Source organism: Capricornis sumatraensis, chromosome 3, assembly GCF_032405125.1.
Source record: "Capricornis sumatraensis isolate serow.1 chromosome 3, serow.2, whole genome shotgun sequence".
NCBI lineage: Eukaryota > Metazoa > Chordata > Mammalia > Artiodactyla > Bovidae > Capricornis > Capricornis sumatraensis.
In genome coordinates, this window is record NC_091071.1 from 122,668,008 (window position 1) to 122,673,481 (window position 5,474).

General features: G+C 45.9%; 1 pseudogene; it reads left to right on the top strand.

Annotated features, from left to right (window-relative positions):
- The first annotated feature begins 1,691 nt into the window (after nt 1-1,691).
- LOC138077163 (suppressor of cytokine signaling 6-like) lies at nt 1,692-3,323 on the top strand (annotated as a pseudogene).
- The last annotated feature ends 2,151 nt before the right edge of the window (nt 3,324-5,474 follow it).

Here is a 5,474-nt window from a genome sequence, read left to right on the forward strand (position 1 = left end):
CCATAAGGGTGGTGTCATCCACATATCTGAGGTTATTTATATTTCTTCTGGCAATCTAGATTCCAGCTTGTTCTTCATCCAGCCTGGTATTTCACAAGATGTACTCTGCATATAAGTTATTAAACAGTGTGACAGTATACAGTCTTGATATACTTCTTTCCCAATTTGGAAACAGTTTGTTGTTACATGTCCAGTTCTAATTCTTGCTTCTTGATCTGCATACAGATTTATCAGGTGGCAGGTACGGTGTTCTAGTATTCCCATCTCTTGAAGTATTTTCCAGAGTTTGTTGTGATCCACACAGTCAAAGGCTTTGGTGGAGTCAATAAAGCAGAAGTAGATATTTTTCTGAACTCTCTTGCTCTTTCAGTGATCCAACAGACTTTGGCAATTTGATCTCTGGTTCCTTTGCCTTTTCTAAATCCAACTTGAACATCTAGAATTTCATGGTTCACTATTGTTGAAGCCTGGCTTGGATAATTTTGAGGATTACTTTGCTAGCATGTGCTGCTGCTGCTGCTGCTAAGTCACTTCAGTCGTGCCCGACTCTGTGTGACCCCATAGACGGCAGCCCATCAGGCTCCCCCATCCCTGGGATTCTCCAGGCAAGAACACTGGACTGGGTTGCCATTTCCTTCTCCAATGCTGAGATGAGTGTAATTGTGGGGTACTTTGAACATTCTTGTGCATTGCCCTTCTTTGGAATTGGAATGAAAACTGACACTTTCCAGCTCTGTGGCCACTGCTGAGTTTTCCAAATCTGGCCTACTGAGTGCAGCACTTTCACAGCATCATCTTTTAGGATTTGAATTAACTCAGCAGATGCCCCCCTGTGCCACTGGCCAAGTAGTGGGTGTGGGGCATCCAGCTCAGTTCCTTGGCTGTGGTTCTTCTCAGGCAGTCAGCCAGGGTGCCCTTCCTGGAGGAAGAGGAGGAGAAGAAGGAGGAAGGTGGTGGGAGGAGGAGTTGAGGAGAGGAGGACAGAGCATGGCAGTCGTGTCGGTGCTGGGCAAGGAAGCAGAGAGGCTGCAGCTGGAACATCACATTTGGAGGCTATGTTTGGGGATCGGTGGCTATTCCATTGTCCTTGGGAGCCAAATCTTGAGTAGTAGAGAACAAGGAACAAAGAAGAGATCACATCTCTGAAGGCCTTGGAGCCGAAGCCGTCTGAGCGTCAGTAAACCCCTGCAGTAGTCACCATGCTGTCCTGAAATCTTTCACCAGATTAATTCCACATTTTTACCAGAATGAATTATGCAGCAGAAGTCTCCCATAGTTTAGATTAAGCAGATCATCTTGCAGAATCAGGGGAGTAGGTGAGTGCTGTGATCTCTGCCTCAGCTTCCCCACTCATACAGAGTGGGTATTACTGTTGTTCCTCCCACCTTTAGCCACAAGCACCTGTGTAGCTTTATCTGGGTGGCATTTTTAAGGACATCACTTTTATGAACACGTTGAAACCTCACCACTAACTTGGGTGATGGACACCGATACCTCTAAGATCACACAACTGACGAAGATGGAGCTGGGATTCAGGTGAGCCAGAGCAGTCTGGCTCCAGACAGTGACTTCCAAAGAGGAAATGAAGCTGGAAGAACCCATGGATGCAGCCTTCCCTGCAGCCTACCCAGGTGTTCGATGATAATATCCCCGAGAGAAATTGAGCCTCTCATATCAGGTAACTAGTCAGAATGAAGAAAATCAGTCTTAAGATCTTCTGGAAATCTTTCAGCTTGAGTAAGAGCAAAGAAGATTCAGAATTCATGGTCGTATAGCAGCCAGCACAAGCCAGCAACTTCAGGAAAGAGGAGTCCTTGTTTGAGAGCTGCTACGGGAAGGAGATGGCTGGCTGTGATCTCCACGGTGAAGATGAAATGGGCAAGAATCGACCCAAGAGCGAGAGCCTCTTGGGCACACTGAAAAGACTGCTGAGCGCCTAGCAGAGGCCAAGGGCAAGGGTGGCATGGCGCTGGGGAGCTCAGTGGACAAGGATAGGTTCTCGTTGTCGTTGGCGCCCCTGGTGTTCAAGGATGTGCAGTCGCTGAAGCCCATGCACTCCATATTGCTGTGCAGCCATCACTACAGCCCCATGCCCTGGCCGTTGCGCCCCACTTCCACGGAGGAAATGTGCATCCGGATGGAGTTGCAGGTCAAGGCGCTGGTGCACTTGCCTGGCCCGGGTTGGCTCTCAATGGCCTGCACAAGGAATTCGGTGACCTCCGCCAGGCCGACCCTGTGTGTCTGGAGCTTCTGGACCCACTTGGGAGCTCCGTGTCCCATTCCGGGGACCTGTGCCTCTGCCTGGGTAAACACGTGCCAGTCTTCCTTGGACTGGTGGCTCGGGACCACATCCAGTACACTGTGCCTTTGGATGGCTCCTCCCCATTGGAGGTCTCTGCTGCCCCACCCCCGGCAGCCGGGGACCCCTTCCCCTACCACCAGCATGAGGACTGCAAGCATCCGGTCCACCGGGACCTTGTCGTGGCCCCCAAGCTCTTTACCCACTAGCTGGTGGGCAGCTTGCTGATGGGCACCACGGGGGTCTTGCTGCAGACCTTGAGGGTGGGCCTGGGTGGGCCCCGAACCGCCCCCACTCGCCCCCTTCCCCGCCCCCAACCCAGCCCAGAGAAACACACACACACACACACACACCACTACTACCTCCCCTGCAGACTGACCTGAGACAAAGGAACTTTACCAAGCTGACCTTCCCGGATGCCCACGTGGCTGAGAGCATGTGTGGCCACTTGAATTTCGATCCCAGCTCGGCCCCCAGTGTGGCCAGAGTATATGACTGGGTGCAAAGCAGTAGCCCCATGGTGATGACCAGCCTGATGGAGGAGCTCAAGAAGCTGGCCAAGCAGGGCTGGTACTGGAGACCTATCACAAGCTGGGAGGTGGTGGGCAAGCTGGTCAACACACCTGATGGCTCCTTCCTGGTGAGGAAGAGCTCCGACGACCACTACCTGCTCAGCCTGAGCTTCCGCACCCACCGCAGGACCCTCCACGCCATAATGGAACACTCCAACGGCAGGTTTAGCTTCTGTGAACAGCTCGGACATAGAGGGACACACATCTATCGTGGACCTGATTGAGCACTCCATTAGGGACTCGGAGAACAGGGCCTTCTGATAGGCTCGAGCCTGCCAGGCTGCGCCGCCTACCCAGTGCGGCTCAGCAACCTGGTGTCACGCTTCCTGCAGGTGCGCTCACTGCAGTACTTGTGCCGATTCGTCATCGGCCAGTACACCTGGATAGACCTGATCCTGACACTGCCCCTGTCCAACAAAATGAAGGATTACTTACAGGAAAAGCACTACTGAGAGAGAACCGCAACCTAGCATCTTGCACTTTGGGAGTAAGAAAGAGAGACTGAGATACAGTTTACAGACTTCATCGCTATCAGAATCTTTTGCTGCCATACTATTATTTTAGTTTTATGTGGAAAAGAGTATCCAGTTCGTTTAGGGGTGGGGAACAGTCCGCGAGGTGTCTTGGGTTTATTTTGGTTCTTTAAAAAGGGAAGTCTTGAGGTTTGAGGAAATGTGAAGTGTTTTTCATAAATGTGCAGAATAATCACAATATGAATGATCAGATTCTCCTTACTCACCCACCCCCAGTCCTTTGCTGTTATCCACTGTGATTTTATGCATTAAAAGCATATTTCATGTGTATCTAATCCTAAGTAAAGTTGAATGAAACTTATGGAATGAACCTGTTTTGTCTCTCTTTCAATGGATAATCTTCAAAGATAGTGTTGAGTCAGCATACCCGTGTGATTAATCACAGAGTTTACACCTACACCAAAAATGATTTTTAATTTCATGCTCTACAAAAATTTATTTGAAATTGTGAACTGAAATAACCTAGGGTAATGGAATGCAGGTCTGCTACATATCTTTCTGCCACATTCATTTCTAAATTGTTTGATGTTTTGCGGTCTTCTGGTTCTGAGAAGTCTGATTTTTCTGTTGATCATTTTCATCTTGTGGTTCTTCTGTTTTAATAAGTTGTCTTACACTAAAAAGTTGTAAAGAAATGTATACAACCTATTTAAAAATTGTTGCCTTTTCTGTCATTAAACTCTGGTACATATTGGCATAACATATAAAGATCTATGAAACTAGAACTATTAAAGAAATTAGATCTTAGTTTCCTGTGATAAGCAATTTTTGTTATCTATACTTTCCTCTGAAAAAATGTTTTATCTATGATTTCTTTAGCTTAGACAATATTTCTTGGGTGAACTTGATGGAGAAATGCTTTTCATAAATGGAAGAGATGCTCTTGCAACATTAAAGTCTATAAAGTTAAAAAAAAAAATACCTCAACTGGAATTCCATCACCTTCACTAGCTTTGTTCATAGTGATGCTTCCTAAAGCTCATTTGACTTCATATTCGAGGATGTCTGGCTCTAGGTGAGTCATCACGCCGTTGTGGCTATCTAGGTCATTAAGATCTTTTTTGTACAGTTCTTCTGTGTATTTTTGCCACCTCTTCTTAATATCTTCTGCTTCTTTTAGGTCCCTACCATTTCTGTCCTTTATCAAGCCCATCTTTGCATGAAGTGTTCCCTTGGTATCTCTAATTTCTTGAAGAAATCTCTAGTCTTTCCCATTCTATTGTTTTCCTCTATTTCTTTGCATTGATCACTAAGGAAGGCTTTCATATCCCTCCTTGCTATTATTTGGAATTCTGCCTTCAGATGCTTATATCTTTCCTTTTTTCCTTTGCATTTAGATTCTTCTCTTCTTTTCTTAGCTATTTGGAAGGCCTCTTCAGACTACCTTTTTGCCTTTTAGTATTTCTTTTTCGCAGGGATGGTCTTGATCACCACCTCCTGTACAATGTAATGAACCTCCATCCATAGTTCATCAGGCACTTTATCAGATCTAATCCCTTGAATCTATTTGTCACTTCCACTGTACAGTTGTAAGGGATCTTATTTAGGTGATGCCTAAATGGTCTAGTGGTTTTCCTTACTTTCTTCAATTTAAGTCTGAATTTGGCAATAAGGAGTTCATGATCTGAGCCACAGTCAGTTCCCAGTCTTGTTTTTCTCTGTTTAGAGCTTCTCCATCTTTGGCTGCAAAGAATATAATCAATCAGATTTTTGTTTTGACCATCTGGTGATGTCCATATGTAGAGTCTTTTCTTGTGTTTTTGGAAATGGGTGTTTGCTATGACCAATGCATTCTCTTGGCAAAACTCTGTTACCCTTTGCCCTGCTTCATTCTGTACTCCAAGGCCAAATTTGCCTGATATTCCAGGTATCACTTGACTTACTACTTTTGCATTACAGTTGCCTATAATGTAAAGGACATCTTTTTTTTTTTTTTTTTTGAGGTGGGGGGGTATTAGTTCTAGAGGGTCTTGTAGATCTTCATAGAACCATTCAGCTTCTTCAGCATTACTGGTTGGGGCATAGACTTGGATTACTGTGATACTGAATTGTTTGCCTTGGAAATGAACA